At 37.4% G+C, this 19299-nt stretch overlaps 1 long non-coding RNA gene across 1 annotated transcript; it reads left to right on the forward strand.

The window, feature by feature from the left end:
• Window positions 1-303: 303 nt before the first annotated feature.
• LOC117031640 (uncharacterized) lies at window positions 304-17710 on the forward strand. The gene is made up of 4 exons (XR_004424588.1): window positions 304-523; window positions 6083-6125; window positions 10845-10927; window positions 17593-17710. It is a non-coding gene; the product is annotated as an uncharacterized LOC117031640 (long non-coding RNA).
• The last annotated feature ends 1589 nt before the right edge of the window (window positions 17711-19299 follow it).

Consider the following 19299-nt stretch of genomic DNA (forward strand, 5'->3'; position numbering starts at 1 on the left):
AAAACAGTATAAAACTGAGTTCTCAGAGTTATGTCAATCTGAACATACATTCTTTGTAATATCACTTCCATGTTTGTAGTTACTGCTGAAATGCCTTCTAAACAATATATAGATCTAGTTTGTACATTGTGGTAGTAGCCTCTGAAGCATCTGCCAGTGATCCCTATTAAATAGGGTTGTCCAGTTTTTACCAATAGGATACTGTAGAAATGATGGTGTGTGACTTCTGAGAGTAGATAATAAAAGACATGTGGCTTCTACTTTGTGCTCTCTGGAATTATTCACTCAGGAGGAAGTCAGCTATCCATGTCATGAAAACACTCCAACAGCCTTATGAAAAAGTACATGTGGGGAGGAACTGAGGCCTCCTGCCAACAGCCAGCACCAACTTGTCAGTGATTGAGTGAGCCATCGTGGAATCAGATCTTCCAACTCCAGTCAATCCTTCAGATGACTGCTGTCCCAATCATCATATGATAGCAGCCTGATGAGACACTTTGATCTAGAACCACCCAGCATCCAGGTAAGCCACTCTAGAATTCCCGAACCACAGAAACTCTGTGAAATTAGTGTTTATAGTTGTTTTAAACTGCCACTTTTGGAGGGGTAATTGTTATGCAGTCATAGATAATGAAAACACAAGTCCAAAGAAAACTGTAGTGGGTATTAATTTTGGGGGGTACTTAATCAGGTGAGAAAGAAAATAATGTTCTGTATTTTTCTGTACTCAACTTCATTTTAACTATTTTGAACTTTATTATGTGTTATTATGGGAAGCAATAACCTTAATGTATTCTGGGATAATTCAGCAACTTCAAATATTAAGTCAGTTAATTTGGGATTTTTCCTCACTCTCCCGTCTGCCTAGGAGTGGCACGTATAATCATGAGACTGTGGCTTACCTAATGTCATGGTATCAGAAGGTTTATTTCTAGTCTTTGTAATATGTCCTCAGGTGCCTAAAGGTGTATTACCAATAAGATATAAAGTTAGACTTTTCAATAGTCTTTCTGTGTCAAATGCTTTTCACTGTTTTGTCAGCTCTAATATTTCATTAAAATCTAAGGGAATTGTACACCACACAGAACAAACCGATAAGTCCCATATAAAATTCTATGGCTTCTTGTGGCATTAGAAGGCCAAGGTTAATTTAAATGTGTGGACTGTTTTGAAAATCCTTTCCTTTGCTATGTGTCCTGGATTATCCATGAAAGTTTCTTAATACCCCAAAGCTATTCTGGAAGAGCAGAAAGTAAAAAAAAGCTACTTCAATATTAGTTGATTCTTTAAAGTGAATGATCATTTGGAAAATTTTATGCTACATACCAAAAGCTGCTTTCAATATTTTTAAACAATTTTATTTTTTTACTTGCAACTCCCTGGAATAAGTGTCATTGTTCTCCCTTTCAGTCACATAGAATTGAGTGTGTTGAATAAATGTCTAATAATACAGATCAGTGATGGAAAGTTGGGTTATTAGTATCCAGAAGTGGAGTTGCTATATAATGAATCACATACTTAATAGATACAGTGCAAGAATCTTAAATTACCTATGACAGACAATCAGGACAAATACTGCAATGTGGAATGTCCCTTCACGTGGTATACCTCAGACATGAACAAAATCGACCCTTACATTACATCTCATTTGAAGACTTTCCTTTTTTTTCTTAACCTTTGTTTCAGTGCTAGAATTTAAATGACTCTCACCGTGTTCCATGTTCAGTGATATCTCCAGGTTTAAGCCATTTCATCAAAGTAACAGCCTACGGCATGTTTCTGCCGCACAGCTCCCTTTCTATTTTTATCATGGCAGAAATAATTCACTTGTTAACCTCTGTAATACCCATATAAGCTGAAGAATAAAAATAATATATTGAGAGGACACAAATGTGAGAAATTATCTCCTTTTGTAAGGGATAAAATTTCATGGCCCATTTGTTCTTTTTATTTTTCTTTCTGTCTCTTAATTTCAGGGTCATTGTTAGTGGTAAAAAAAATCTGAATCCTCAAACTATTACCTTGCAGCCTGGAAATGAAATGTGTATTTATTTTTCTGCCTTATGTATATTTTTTGTTTCTTTCGTTTTTATCTATTTTGGAGTTGCTTTATCATTTTACAATTGTTTTTTGATTCATCACATACCCTTTGGTATGCGAAAGCAAGTCATAAAGGAATATCAAAACATAGTACAAAAGGTGACGACAGACAGAACAATAAATAATGTTATTAATAAGTCCTGAAATAATGATTAAATCAAAGAAAACTGAAGACAGACCAGTGTTACAGCAGGCACTATAACCAAGACCTTCAAACAAGGTGATTCCCATTGTAGTTCACATATAAAATCAGTTTGAAAAACAAACATGGATTCTGATGTTTGAGGTAAGGTGAAAGGGAAAGGATATGAGGAGGACAGCAAGTGTAATTGTTGTGGTAACAAGTGACATACTAAATTGAGGGAACCATCCGTTATCTTGTCCCTTTGAATTTTCACTGCAGCATTAGGGTCTCTCGGTGAAATGTATTCTTGGAGAGACAGGCTATTCTATTTAAAGTGAAGAAATTCTGCTTTGTGAACAAGGACATCATCCCTTTCCCACAATTAATTTTCACTGTGGTAGTTTAGAAACTCAGAAATATTATCCTGCTTTGAAAATATTTTTATTCTTTATTGGTTATATAGCTATTATTTGGAGACATGTGGACTTGCTGTGTAGCACAGGGTCTATGATAGACTCTCTAATTAGAGAAGACTTTCTCTGTCTTCTAAACTGTAGTCTTATTAAAGTAGCATTTCTCTAACATAGAAAGCCACTGTCAATTCTATTCCTTTCATCATCAATATCAAAAGTATCTATTGAGTGGCATAAAGTATTTGTCATCTTACAAATCCTGTGGTCAACCAACAATACATACTAACTGTAAAACACAAATGGGTAGGTTGTTTGTAACCACATATTTGCGTGTGTGTGTGTGTGTGTGTGTGTGTGTGTGTGTGTGTGTGAGAGAGAGAGAGAGAGAGAGAGAGAGAGGGAGAAAGAATAAATGTAAAAAGCCCAAACAAAGTGTTATCAAGCTAGAAAATCAGCAGGATACAAAGATGCTATTACATCACAGATACAACTGGATTTATCCCAGGAATGCCAAGAGTGGTATCATATCAGAATAATTATAAATATAATTCACCACTTAACGAATTAAAGAAGAAAAACCATGTACTGATTCCTTAGAAGCAGAAAAATCATTTGATAAAATGCACCTATTGAGGTTAAAAATATTTTAGCAATTTAGGAATAGAAGAATACATTTTTATCCTGGCAAAGATTATTTTAAAATACCTAAACAAAACTTTTCTCTTTCTTTCTTTCTTTCTTTCTTTCTTTCTTTCTTTCTTTCTTTCTTTCTTTCTTTCTTTCTTTCTTTCTTTCTTTCTTTCTTTCTTCCTTCCTTCCTTCCTTCCTTCCTTCCTTCCTTCCTTCCTTCCTTCCTTCCTTCCTTCCTTCCTTCCTTCCTTCCTTTCTCTTTCAAATTATTAGGGTGACATTAGTTAATAAATTAAAAACAAAGTTGTAGACCTCACACCTTCCAATTTCAAACCTTAGTACAAAGCAACAATAATCAAGACAATGTAGTACTGGCATAAGGATAGACAGATAGATCAATGAAATAGAATTGAGAGTCCAAAAATAAAATCTCACTTTTATGGTCAATTGATGTTCCCTATTTGAAACAAATTTTTTTAAATTTAATTTATTGGGATGACACTGGTTAATTAAATTATATAGGCTTCAAGTGTATAATTCTGTAATACATCATCTATATATTACATTGCATGTTCACCACCCAAAGTCATATCTTCCATTACCATATATTTGATCCCCTTTACTCTTTTTTTCTGGTAACCACTATATTGTTGTCTGTGTCTATGAGTTTTGTTTGTTTGTTTGTCTTGTACATTTGTTGTTTTCAGTTTCATATTCCACATATGAGTGTAATCATATGGTTCTCTGCTTTTTCCATCTGATTTATTTCACTAGAAAGAAATGCTCTATCAAGGTAATGAAAAAACATGGAAGAACCTTAAATACATATTACTAAGTGAAAGAAGCAAACTTGGAAAGACTATATAATGTATAATTCCAACAACATGACATTAAGAAAACGCACAACTATGGACACAGTAAAAAGATCAGTGGTTGCCAGGGGCTAGGGGGAGAGAGGAATGACTAGGCAGAGGCTTTTTAGGGTCGTGAAACTATTCTGTAACTATGTATAGTTATAACTATATAATACACACACACGCGTACACTCGTGTGTGTGTGTGTGTGTAAATATATATACACACACACACACATATATATATATGTGTGTGTGTGTGTATATATATTCTGAAATTATAATGGTGGATACATGTCATTATACCTTTATCCAAACCCATAGAATGTACAACACAAAGAATAAACCCTAATGTAAACTGTGGACTTCGGTTGTGTAGGTTCATTAGTCGTAACAAATGCCCCGCTCTGAAGAGGGATGTTGATAGTGGAGGAGGCTGTGGGTGTGGGGGCAGGGGGTTTATAGAAATTCCCTGTATGTTCAATTTGACTTTGAACTTCAAACTACTCTGAAAAATAGAGTCTATTAAAAAGTAAAAAAATAATAATAATAGTATTCTGAAGGAACAAAGGGGGGAAATATCAAGTAGTCCTTAGACATCTCCTAGCAAAATTTTGTGTCACGGACAATGTAGCAATATCCGCACAATTCTTTTTTTTTTTTTACGTTTTATTTGTGTGTGTGTGTGTGTGTGTGTGTGTGTGTGTATAAATGATTATTTACCCTTTTTTATAATTTTTCTTAAATGTATTGGGGTGATATTGGTTAGTAAAATTATATAGATTTCAAGTGTACATTTCTGTAATACATCATCTGTATACTGCATTGTGTGTTCAGCACTCAGAGACAGTTCTCCTTCCATCACCATATATTTGACCCCATTTTCCCTATGACATACCACCCTGGACACACCTGATCTCATCCACACAGTTCTTTGAGACAGAAAATTTTGACCCAGTCAAGTTGCCACTCAAGTTTAACAACAAAAGACATTCTAAAATATGAAAGAAGTCTGAAAACAGCACCCATGAGCCTTTCTTGGGGACAGGGGGGAACAAAATAAAACTACTTGATGCCAACATCCAGCCAGCTAGGGATGAAGTAAAGAACTCAGCTATTGGGAAGTCATTGTAAAGAGCACTGGATCCATCTTTATACAGAACTAAAAATAATAACTGAGAGGACTATGGTCACAAAACAAAGCAACAGTTACAAACTCTGATAATAGAAAAACACTGAAAACAATAAACAATAACCAGTAGGTGTGAGGGGGAGAATAGCAGTATCTCTACTCCCCCTCTTTCATAGCAAGGCATCTAGTGATACTGTCAACAGCTGAGCGAGCTACACACACACCAACATCTTAATGGACTTCATGGGGAAATTGCTTACTTAAAAGGGTGTTTTGGAAATCAATACTTGGAGTAGTGAAGAAAGATTTTTGTAAAAATTAATTCCTTGTGATTCACTTTATTTTTATTCTGTTAAATCAAGAAAATGAGTCACTTCTCGTTTTTAAAACACCATATAAAGCAGTAGGCCATTTTTAGAAATTGATTTCTTTTCCTCTTTCTATGTAACTTCTATGATTCCGTCTGTCTATGTAGATGTTCACCCAATAACACCGGTTATTTCTGGTGTTGATATTTGAGGTGATTTGTTGCTTTCTTTTTTATATCTTTCTATATTGTTTGAGTTAATTATGATACGTGTTTCATTTTTAATATGACATCAAAGTAATTACTGGATTATAATTTATTTTTGTTGAATGGAGCAATAAGTCATTTGAGGATTTTTCACTTAGAGTGAAAAATTAGTGTTGTAGTAATACATAAAAAAATTGTAATATCCTTGAAAGAAAGAATTGTACCTGCATTGTTCATGTTTATCATGACATTGTGCACAGAGCAAATGCTCAATAAATGTTTCTTAACTAAAATTGCACATTATTTTTTTATTTAGATTTAAGAATAGCCAGAGAGAAAACAGCGCAAGAAATCATCATGTAAGTACTCCCCTAAAAAGATTCCCATTGAATTTAATTTGCTGTGTCTCCTCAAAGCACAATTTCAATTTGTCTACAGGTTAACACTAAACCGTGAATAATCATCTTTTAGAGCTACACGCAATTATTTTACTTATATTTTTCATTAATTTATTCAACAAATATTTTTTGAGTACCTACTATGTGTAATTACCTTCCTGTATGGTGCATACTGTAATGAGCAAAAAAAAAAATGTCCCTCTCCTCAGAGAGCTTACATTTTACTAAGAGAACACAGACAAGAAGTAAATAAACAAATATATAACTTCTCATATGGTGGTAATATTATGAAAAAATAGTATAGACAAGAGTTGACGAATAGAGGAGAAGAAGGACAAGGTAGGGGCGATAGGATGGTCACAGAAGGCCTGATAAGGTGACATTTGACCAGAGACATTAGTGACCAAAGGAGAGAGGCATGTGGATATTTTGGCAAGGATCATTTCGGATGAAAGGTTGATCAAATGTAGAATACAAGGGTTGATCACCTGAATGACAGAATGAATGAAGGTATCATTTAATGAGATGAAGACAAGTTTAGCGGGATGGGTGGGACGAGAGTGTATACGAAATTAAGAGTTTGTTTTTGAATGTGTTTGGTTTGAGATGCCCTTTAGGCATCCAAACTGAAGGATTGACTTAACAATTGGGTAGATGAGTCTGGAAGCCAAAGTATGTTTTGAATTATATGGGACTGCGGGTCAAAGCACATGTATGATTAAATTAAATATATGTATAAAGCCAAATATATAGCCACCTTAATGTAACACAGGTTAAAATAATAATAAATATTTCTCCTTAATAAATAATCCACTGATTCTGAAATATAAAATAAATTGCAAGAACAGTTTTCTTTCTAAGCAATTTACTCTTTCAATTTGTGTACAAGAAGACAAGCTTCTGGTTCAGAGTTGTGGTGTAGTTTTCAATCTGCTGGTCATTTGAAACAGCAAACCTGGGGCTTGTCAAAATAGATTCTACCGAATGGAAGTAAGATCCGAACCCTGCCTTACTGTCCTGGCTGCACACAGCATCCTGCTATCCAGCATAAAGGCCATTCGAGTTGAAGAGTCACTGCATTGTTGGAGCCAGTGCTTTAACAAACATGTTTACCCGGCAGTGGGTTTGCACTGGAGCCAGCACAACAGCTGGGAAATCCTGCCAGTTAGGAAATAATAGTGGGCTGCAGAGCAAGCTGTGCCAAGTCTCAGCAGCAGTTGCACCTAGAGACCAGAATATTCCATTCCCAATTTTCCTGTTGATGTCACTCCTCAGCAGGTCTCCCACAGCCTCAGCAAGGCTTTCTTTCTTCTCTCTTGGGTTTAACTAACAGTGGAGTTGGGAGATCATTGGATTTCAGGAAGGCTCAGCATTATGGTCCCTGGCCCAATCTGTCCTAAACAGCAGTCAAAACCTGAGACCTGTAGACATTCAAGCGACACACCTAATTCAGAGTATGGTGTATTCTAATTCTTCATACCTAGAAAATGAGTGTCATGTCCACATGCCTCATAAAGATGCAGGGATGTATATCTCACAAAATTGTGATCATAAGGATGTCTAAATATAGGAGATAAATGGTAAGTAGGCATTGCTCATTTGCATGCAAAATTTGTAAGTAAACCCACAATGTAGACTGAGGTTTCCAAGACCTTTGAAGATCTCAAAGTTGACTCAAACTCACATCCCCCCATTCATGGCCAGTGATAGTTCAGTGTCTTCCCCCATGATATTCTTCATGGTCCCCTCTATTCCTTATACCTACACCTACTTGTACTCTCTCTATTTTCCCCCATATCCACCCATACTCAAAACTGAGTCCTTTCACTGGTTTTCACAGAAGACTCACTCCCACAAAACATATGGTGGATTTGGTAGCTTTCCTAAAGATTTGAAAGGGAATTGGAGCGGGGCGGGGGGGTGGGCATTGTGTACTACACCCTTTTGGTCATCCTACCAGCTTCATCCCTCCTTTCTTCCCCTCCTTCACTTCCAAGGCCAAACACAGTCTTTACTGTTTTCATACAGAAAGTGTGTCCTCTCTGGACAGTCAGTTCCTCCATTTACGCAGTCATAAGCATAACATGCTTACCTTGTACTAACTTTGAGCCTCACTGAACTCCCGCATGCAATGGGTCCATCCAAATTCCATGCCCACGGGTACTGCAATCATATGAAAATGAAGCCCCAAACAACACAGACACAAATATTACACAAATCTCCTCTGCTCACACATGCCCCCTTGTCCTACTGGACTTTACTTACAAAACACAGTTCCAAGATAAGTTATTAAGAGTTTCAAGATCGCAACCATTAAGACAAGGGCATGAAACCCTTCTGAGTGTGGTGCCCTGTGTGACTGCACAAGTGCATACCATGAAGCAGACCCTAGACGTGGCTCTTCCAGTCCAAGTCAAGCCCTGGCTGTTACCTAACTGAACCTTATGAGATACCAAATCAGAAATACTCAACGAAGCCTCTCCCAAATATCTGATCCACAGGAACTGGGAGCAATAGTAAATATCTGTTATGCATGAACAAATAACTGATATATGAGTCTCAGTAAAATGCAGACTCATAGATTTTAATACAGGGTCAGGTCATAGCCGAGGAATATGTATTTTAACCACAATCCCAACCATCAGGGAAATGCAGATCAAAACCACAGTGAGATACCACTTTAATACAGCACAGCCACTAGGCTTGCTATATTAAAAAACATGGGTAGTAACAAGTGTTGACAGGGATGTGGAGGAATTAGAATCTTCACACACTGCTGGTGGGAATGTAAAATGGTGCAGTCACTTTGGAAACAGTCTAGAAGTTCCTCAAAGCACTAAACATAGAGTTCCAGATGAGCCAGCAATTCCATTCCAAGAAATGTACCCAAGAGAATTGAAAACATACGAGGTCTGACAATTTAATTCCCACACTTGTTGCAACAGTGTTGCTAACCTTTTTTAATATCAGAGGGATTATTCAGTATGAATTTGTACCAACTGGACAAACAGTTAACCAGGTTTACTATTTGGAAGTGCTGAAAAGGCTATGTGAAAAAGTTAGACGACCTGAAATTTTCGCCAACAATTCATGGCTCTTGCATCACGACAATGCCCCAGCTCACACGGCACTGTCTGTGAGGGAGTTTTTAGCCAGTAAACAAATAACTGTTTTGGAATACTCTCCCTACTCACCTGATCTGGCTTCCAATGACTTCTTTCTTTACCGGAAGATAAAGGAAATATTGAAAGGAAGACATTTTGATGACATTTAGAATATCAAGGGTAATACGTTGACAGCTTTGATGGTCATTCTAGGAAAGAGTTCCAAAATTGCTTTGAAGTGTGGACTAGGCACTGGCATGGGTACATAGCTTCCCAAGGGGACTACTTCAAAGGTGATCATAGTGATATTCAATAATGAAGTATGTAGCACTTTTTCTAGGAAGAGTTCACGAACTTAATTGTCAGGCCTCGTATGTCAACAAAAAAATATCGTGCATAAATATTCATGGACTTATTTATAATATAATAATTAAAATTATTTATAAAGAATTGTATAAATAATTCTTTATATATAATTATTTATAATAGTCCCAAAGTGTAAACAACCCAAATGTCTATCACCTGATGAATGGATTAAAAAAATATGGTGGATCTAAACAATGGAATATTATTCAATAATAAAAAAAATGAAGTGCTGATACATGCTATAACATAGGTAAAGCTTGAAAATATTATGCTGAGTAAAAGAACTCAGTCGTAAAAGATCACATATTTTATGATTCCATTTACATAAAATGTCCCAAGTAAGCAGAAGGTAAATTAGTTGTTGCCTGAGCTGAGGAAGTTGGAGGGAAATGGAGAGTGATTCCTAATGGATGGGGAGTTTCTTTTGTAATGATGAAAGTATTCTAAAATTGATTGTGTTGATGGTTGTGTAACTGTGAATATGCTAAGTACTATTGAATTATACTCTTTAAACAGGCATGGTATGCAAATGGTTCGCTCGATAAAGCTGTTACAAAAAATAATCCCCAGGTGATTCTAATGCCAGCAGTCCACATTTTACACTGAAAAATGCCCCCTAGGCTTCTAAAGTTGATTTTCACTTGAAGTTAAAGCATAACTGTGATAATTCTAATTCACTTTCTTATTAGGTTCACCACTTACACCTTTCTAAACAGAAAATGCAACATGAGACAAGTGAGGAAAACTTGGGATAAAACAGATCTTTAACTTCAGTCCCAAATGACTTTTAAGCCATCCGGCTTTCTTGGCAAAGAACAATAATAATGACAGTAGCAGTTAGGATTGAAATGAACTCTTGAGAAGAGAACAAGTATGTCAGAAAGAGAAAAACATTCATAGTTCCTTTTCAGAATCTGTGAAGAGGAACTTTAATTTCTCCATGAAGTGGCTTTTTGCTTCTTCTTAAGATACCCTATCCACGCCAGTCCTCCATGAGTGTTATTCATTTTGCTTTTCCTCTGAGATTAGTTAGAGTGTCTTCTCTTAGCTGGGGCATGATGACAAGAAACAGGATGTACCTTATAATTTCAGTGAAAGCAGTTTTTATTCTGATTTGTCGTCTATTGATGCCTAGCATTTCACTTTTTCTCAGTAGCGCTTGCAGACACAGTAATTATTTAATTGCTGGATTTCTATTTGTCATTTGCAGGGTTTGAGCTCCTCTGAAGCTGAAGCTGAACGTGCAGACAAAAAAGCAAGAGATTCTCTTCCCCTAAGAGCTTCCCTCCTGAGGTATGGAGAACCCTCCCTTTTTCTTTCAAAATGGGGAAGATCAAAAAGTGGCCTTGTTTCCACCCTCTATTCCTTAAGTATAAGATCCGAACCCTTAAAAAACATAATCTTAAAAAAAAATTGGCTTCTATGCAATGTGAAGAAACACTTATATGTATATATACATATGTATAGATACACAGAATATATATATTTCTCATGTAACTCATAAGTGAAGAATGGAATCATTTGTTGGAAATTTAGAAATTCATTTTTAAACATCTCAGATGACCAATATTATTTGAAAAAAAATAAAGCAGAGTTACAAATAGGGAGAAAAGCAGCTTCTCATGTTTGCACTAGTTATATCATTTTGATTTCCTGAGTTTATAATATATACCACTGTAGATTTAGATTTTCTGAGTTTGCTATATCTGCCACTGTACTCATGACCAAAATTTCATTTGAAATAAAAATCAAGGGGACAAAAGCTTGATTTCAGCCCTCAGCACATCCCAGGGAGGGACTGTGCATCATTCATGTTAGCACCAAGCCCAGAGTGTGGCGCGGATGCTCAGTAACTGTTGGAGTTTACAAAATTACCTTGGCTTCCCTATTTCACCTGAGGCACCTCCCTCTTTGCTTCCATCTATCCCAAACCACTATTCTCCAAGTGGCTTCGAGTATTGTCTTGTGTGGCCTTGTCTGGAACATAACCCCTTCCATGGTAAGATTCTTTATGCGGGGCCTCACGGCATTTGATCGAGTGCCGTGAGTGATATCTTGCATCATTTTTTAGAAGGGACGCGGATTTATTAATATTTCAAACTGTCTCGCTTGAAAATGGGGCATATCCATCCCCAAAGTGTTCTGTTATATCAGTTCCATTTATCTGTAGTGCCATTAATTTGAGGAAAATTCTTTGGTTCTTCCCAGTTCTGCTCCAGGAAGCTGACTCTAGAGCTCATGAGAGAGTCTAGTGGATGAAGGAAGGGAGTAGGAGTGAAGCTACAGAGAGTCAAGAGCCCCCAACAATCAGCACAAACATTCCAGTAACACGGCCTGGTAATTGATAGGTTCTGCCAAGAGCACCGCAGAGGCCTGTGGGGCTCCATAGAACCCAACATCATGGACCCCCCCAATCGATCCATTAACTTCAGGTACCTATAAACCTGCAGGAGAATGTTTCTTCTTAACAACCTTTTGTTCCTCATGCAGAGGATTCCACAAATGGGTTTGTTCTAGCTGAGGAATATGCAAAAGGCAGTGGAGAGCAAGTGATGGCCAGAGACTGAGAGAGGATGTGTCAGCGGTCACCTTTTTTCTCTGCATCAGTTTATAAATGCGACCCTCATGAGTCTCCATCACATGGGAGAGGCCTGGAGAATGCCCAATATTCTGGGAGGTCCCTAAATCTCTAGCAATGGAAAAATACACCACTATTTCCTTAGTAAGAGAATCAAGTGGATTTCATTGGAATTTTTAAAGTAATATCTTTTTAAATTTTTTTTAATTGCAGTTGACAAACAATATTATATCAGTTTCAGGTGTACAACATAGTGATTAGACATTTATATAACGTAAAGTGATCATCCCAATAAGCAAGCAAAAACAGCAACAAAGCATGTTTTTACCACCCTGGAACATAGTTTCCTAGAGGTGAAAGTATGGTCTTTGTACAGATTTCCATATTGTGCCTTGTATCACATGTGGCTGGCTTCAGTGTGTTCTTGTTTCTCTTCTCAGAAGCCCTTGATTTCTAGTCTTTCACTTACTAAAGACTGGAAGAATTTACCTGACCCTGACTGAGGGAGCAATTCTTAGGCAGCATGGCTGGAGCTTTTAAGACACAAAAATGAGTCCTTACAGACCAAACTGCCTTCCCTCCCTAAAGCTCAGTCTCCTCATCTATGGGAAGAAAGAGTTCCACAGAATCTCTCGGTTATCTTTCTGTTCTAAGTCAGTGATGATGATAAAACTATACATAGCTTAAATTGCCCAGTTTACCTTTAATTAGCTTCCATTTTATTCATTTTTTGGAGCACATTGTAAAGAACGTGGGCTTTGACGTCAGAAAACCTAGGTTAAAATCCCCATTTGACCCCCGACCACTGACAAGTTATTAGTACTTAACCTTTCTGAGATCCAGATTGCCTCTCCTGCAAAATAACAATGATACTGATATTGTGGTGACAATGGAAGAAATAACTATATACTTCTATTATGGACTAAATTTTATCCCCCTAAAATTTATATGCAGACGTCTCAACCCACAGAACCTCAGAGTGTAATCATGTTTGCAGATAAGATTTTTAAAGAGGTGATTAAGTTCAAATGAGGGCCTGAGGGTGAGGCCTTAATCCAATACGACTAGTGTCCTTATTAGAAGAGGAAGAGGCACCAAGGATGCACTCTTGGAGAACGGGCCATGTGAGGACACAGTAAGAAGGGAGCCATCAGCAAGCCAAGGAGAGAGGCCTTGGAAGAAATCAAATTTGCTAACACCTTGATCTTAGACTTCTGGACTTCAGAACTGTGAGGAAATAAATTTCTATTGTTGAAGCCACCCAGTCTGTGCTGTTTTATTATGGCAGCCCTAGCAAGCTAATACAACTTGTGGCAGTAGCTGTACTCCTAAATAGTGTAGCAATTATTACCATTCACCAAACATTGGTTTAGTGCCTATCCTGTGCTGGTGCAACTGGGTGCTGGAGGTCAGGGGGAACCTGCGGGGAGAGGGAGGTGGTGGTAATGATACACACAGCCAAACTCTTTCCAAAGAAGCTCATAGTTTATAGGGTGATAAGTATATTAGCAATTAATACCTTATAGTATGATAAATACTATAATGAAAGCATATTCTTTACTTGTTTTACAGTTTTCCTCCTTTTCTATACCACTTAAATGTTTTCCTTAATTGTATCAGAACATCCAACAGATCCTAATTACTCTTTTCTTCTTCTTTGCCCATTCAACTGTACGTGGACCTGAAAGGGATTTTCTTTTTTTTTTCCACTTGGAGATGCCTGAATTCTCATATCCTTATTTTCATTATTCAGATATTTTATTTGTAACTTTTTAGATTCATCAGAAATTGAGTTACTAGTTTCTTGGAGTTGTCTGCCCAGACAATTCCGATTGTTCTGAATAGCCTTTCTATGTGGTGAAATAGCTAAGCAATGTTTTCCTGGCCCCTCAATTGCATCAGGTTTCCATGACAACACAGACTTCCACTGGTAGTTTTAATTTCTGTAGCTCTGAATTCCACAGTGTTTTTCTCCCATCTTTCTCCATGACTTCAATGCCATATTTTACTGTGGGTTGCTCTATAATTTTCTTTGTATGGTTTTAAGCTCAAGGTGTTGGAATATGCAGATGAAGTCTTTTTTAAACATAAAATTAATTTTATCTAGTATGGGTCATTTAGGTTCTTGACAACTGTTGACAGATGTGTAGGAATGCACAGGCTGAAATTACCCACTCTCCAGCTTTTGAACATTTACATGGTCGCATTTACATCCAAGGATAAATGACAGGTGTGTCATAATGTTCATTAAAATTATGACCCATCTTGTCATTTAGGAATGGTCTGTCACATATCCAGGAACAAACCTCTATTTTCAGCCCTTTATGACTTTTCCATGAAAGAATTATTGTGGAATGAGAAGCCCAGAATGTCTCTCAGCTCAGAAACATTTTTTCCCCACTCTCTTTCTAAACCATCATGTCAATTTTTAATTATTTCTTATTCTGAGAAGTTGGGAATGATCTCAGTTGAATAGTTTTCCCAATAGGTCCCACATGAATTCTGTAGCTTATTTGCCTCTTTGGAGTTTTCACATGTACTTTGTAGAATTAGTACCTGAAGATATGGTACAAATTGAAAAATCAAAAGAGCAACTGTATCAATTTTTAGGGTGAGTAGAGGAAATCAACAACTGAAAAAAAAAAAAAAGCAAAGGGCCTTGAAGCACATGCATATTGTCAAAGAAACAAATGCAAGAGATTCAACTGGATTCCTTCTAACAACCACACAAAAAGATGCATGAAAAGTTAGAGAGTAGAGGAGGTTGAAGAAGTAAATCAAGGTTGAAAAGGGAATTGTGAGTGGAAACTTCTCTTAGGCACAACTTTTGCTTTCCATGACTTTTCAGCTTAATTGAGGAATCATGCTCTCTAGCTTTATGGTATCAATCACATGTGACCCTTCCTTCTCCTTTGTCCCTATTCCAAGGGTCTGCCTCCAATCTCTCTCTGTAGCCACCATACCACTCAGGCTCCTCATCCCCTCATCCCTGTATTTCTCCTCTTAGCTTTCACTGAGTCAGCCATTCTCTACTCTTCCTCTATCGCAGGGGTGTCAAAACTGCGGCCCACAGGCCAACTGTGGTCTGCAATCCATTGTTAACTGGCCCGAAGCAAATTCCAAAAATATATTTAGTTTACTTAAATAAACCAGGGGAGGCAATACGTACTTCACCTCGAGTGAGTGGCCCGGCTGTTTGTGTATTTTATTGTATATGGCCCTTGGTAAAAAACGTTGAAAAAAGTTTGGACACCCCTGCTCTATAGTATCACTAAATGAGATAATGCTTAAAGCATTTAACAGTGCCTGGTACATAGGAAGTACTCATAAAAAGTTGGCTGCTATTACTCATTCCTCCAGCCCATCCTTAAAAAAACATTTATATTATTATTGTATTAGCCACATAATTGTTAATATTGGAGAATACCTACTTCAAACCCAAACTCTTTGGCTGGATATCTGAGGTTCTCTCTTAACTGGTCTCATCATAAATGTTTAAAGCCATCTCTCAGTCTTGTAGCTTCTCGTCACATTAGGCTAACATGTGGCTCCTACTTAGGTCTTAATCATTCCTGCTCTGGTAACATTTATGTAACCCTAGCTAACATTTATGCATCATCCTTTTTATTCCTCACATCTACACTATGCAGTAGGTATTATCATCCCAATTTTACATATTGAGAAACTGAAACTGAGAGAGTTTAAGCAATTTATTTAAAATGGCATAGCCAGGATGTGGCTTAGCCAGATTTGGACTAGGCAATCGCAAAGCCCATGGTGGTCCACAGAACTCCATTCTTTTCTCCTCACTGCACTAACGGAAAGACCCTCACACAAACGTATACCCTCTTTGGACCTCCCCAACTTTTTTTGACTAGTCTCAGAGACATCGGTCTTTCTTTCTGTTAATCCTCTAAAGCCACAATCTTATGCTGTCTTGTTCTTTTTTTTTTTCCCTACGTTGGATGGTGTGGTGTCCCTATTAGCACCTCTCAATCATTTAGTCCATTGTCTCTGGTGGAGGCTGGTGTATCTTTCTTTTAATCATTGTTGTCTGCATTAGCACTTTGGGTGGAGAAGTTTATAAGAGGTATATGAACAAATGATTAGTACTGGAAGCATTGGGCTTTCACCTATCTTTTTTCTAAAAACTTGGCAAGGAGGTTCCTGCTAAACTCAGTGACTAAATACAAGGTGTGATAAAAAAAATACAGTGAATATTTAAATTAAAAAAATTATTACACTAAAAGACATAGTGCCATTAATCCCCCTCAAAATACTCCCCCTCGCTTTGAACACACCTCTGCCATCATTCTTGTCACTTTCTGAAGCAGCTCTGGAAGTCCTCTTTCATGTCTTTACTTCATCCTCCATCATGACAACACTCTGTGTCACACATCGCTTCTGGTACGGCAATTTCTGTCAAATAAAAACATTATGATGTGTCCTCATCCACCTTATTTGCTGGATCTGGCATGGTGCGACTTCTGGCTCTTCCCCTAAGTCAAAATGACCATGAAAGGAAAACGGTTTGAAGAGATTCAGGACATCAAGGCAGCCATGACAACGCAACTAAAGACACTCATGAAAGAGGACTTCCAGAACTGCTTCAGAAAGTGGCAAGAATGATGGGATAAGTGTGTTCAAAGTGAGAGGGAGTATTTTGAGGGGGATTAATAGCAATGTGTCTTTTACTGTAATAATTTTTTTAAATTTAAACATTCAGTGTATGTTTTGATGACACCTTGTATGAGGAGAGAAATGCTACAGCACTGAACCAAATAAATCTTCTATGAGCTTAACGCTGGGCATTTTGGCAGGAATCACCTGTCCTGGCTAACGATGCTACACATGGCTGGCTTCCCTGAATTATGGAGCATCATGCAACCAAAGAAAACTAGAGAAAACATTTATAGGATGCTGGCTTTATGCTCCCATAACTGTTACAGAGATTTCCCGTTAGGAGTGAAAAGGACAGATCCAGTGTGCAGAAGCATCAACTCCTTTGCAGATCTCAGTTGAGAATGGAACTGAGGCTTCGGGAGTAAATGTGCACTGTCAACTAAAAAGCAAACCACTCATGCGTGAGCTCTGTTTCCTACCTGTGTGAGCTGAGCTTCTCTAAAGTCTTACCTCTATGCAAATGTCACTATATCTAGGATATTCCAAAAAATGTAGCCTGTGAGAGCAGAGATTCTATGTGGAGTTGGAAACTGCTGCATTATCAGCACCAGAAAGCAAATGCAAAGTTGTGAAGGTCATGTATGTGACTGAATGTATCAAAGAGATTTTATTGGCAGGTAAGGCTCAAGGCCTAATTTTCACACCTGCTACCCAACAGGAATTTATAGTTTTCGGTTTGTTGAATTTGGTCCCCCAGTATTCCGTAGACGACCAGAAGAGACTTACAGCAAGCTGCTGGTAACAGGGCTCAGTGCTCTACTTCCATCCTCAAGGGACAGAAGGAATCCTCACTGGATCTCCAACTACAAGGCCAGATGTCCTTTAAAAGGAGAGAGGACCCCAAGTGTAAGCATTTAATCCTGTGAAGTCACGTTCCTTTCAGAGTTCAGATTCTCACTTGTGACGGTTAACTCCATTGGATATCAATTCAAATGGACTCAACCAGAGAGGAAAAGAGAATTTGGACGGAACCACTTAAATGGTCAAAAATTCAGGAGCTGCTGTATAAATATAAAAGAACTTGAATGCTTCAGATCCTCAGAGTATTGCTTTGCTTTCTGCTGCTGTTGCCTTGGTCCTTTAGAAGATAAGTGAATGCTTTGGTTAGCCTGCATGTGCTCTATTCCCTGAGAAGTTGGGTTTTATCTTTGTATCACATAATGTTGTGAATGAAAATCAGAAAATCTATCTTGCTTTGGTAGCTACAAATCAAGAAAAAGCTTTGACTGTACACCTTATCAAGAAAGATATTTATTATACTTGCTGCTTCTAAACTGCTACCCTCCGGTGCTTACCTAATCCTCTTGTTATGCGTTCTGTTCTCAGCTTTTAACTTTTTCCTTTTGTAGGCTCACACTGGATCCCTCATGTTATTGAAATGTTTCTTTGTGTTTATTTCTGAAGGATATGTTTCTTTGTGTTTATTTCTGAAGTAGTGTGTGAAGTAAAATCAGAATACTAATGCTACGTATTCTATTTTTACCCACTCATTTTTATTTTGGGTTGAGCAAATATTTTTGTTCATTTTTTTTCTCTCAAGTTCTCAGCTAAATCTGTTCATCTCGTTTGGGTGTGAATAGATCTCCAGTGGAAGATTTAGCTACCAACTTGAGAAGGACTACAGCTTTGAAAGTTTTAGTACAGCTTCATATCTATAAGTAGTCCTAGTGGACTTGTCAAATCTTAAGAAATTTTGTAGGTTGTATATTGTTTTTAGGACACAAATTTCAGGTGAAAATGTACTTGATTATTTTAATTCTCTGGCTTCAAACTACATTCTGAAGATATTATTGTGACCCATTTATGATAATAGAAGGACTGTGACATACCGTATTTGGGCTTTTAAATTGGCATCCTCATGACTTTTTACATTATTGTTCTCATATTCCTTTAATTATCCTCCAAAACTAGTTCTTTATTTATTCCTTGTTAAAGAAACATGGCGGAAAGTGAAGGTATTTTTAACCACATTCATTCTTTTATTCAACCAACTTTTTTAAGGGTCATTTTTTTTCTTCTGTATTTTGGTTTCTCTTCACTTTAACTTTGAACACTATCAAACTAGGGTTTTCCAGGCTGAGAACTCATAACTCAGGGCCAGTTGTGCACATCTTCTAGTCAGGAGACAACTCTGCGAGAGATGAATGGTCCAGCAAAAGGACAATTACCACTGAACAAAGGAAAAGGGGAACTAAAGAGTTGCTATTATGGCGGCATTATATATATTAAACAAGGCAAGCTGTCCTAGAAACATAGATCTTCCCTGGCATTTCTCTTTGATGATTTATGATATGGTTACATTGAGTGTCCTTGTGGCCTCATATGCAGCAGACATTGCTTTGATTTCCTTTTCTTCAAGCTTTATTTCATTCCGCAGAGCCACAATCAAAGAAAGCCAGAGAGG

The sequence above is a fragment of the Rhinolophus ferrumequinum genome, chromosome 12, assembly GCF_004115265.2.
Source record: "Rhinolophus ferrumequinum isolate MPI-CBG mRhiFer1 chromosome 12, mRhiFer1_v1.p, whole genome shotgun sequence".
Classification (NCBI taxonomy): Eukaryota; Metazoa; Chordata; class Mammalia; order Chiroptera; family Rhinolophidae; genus Rhinolophus; species Rhinolophus ferrumequinum.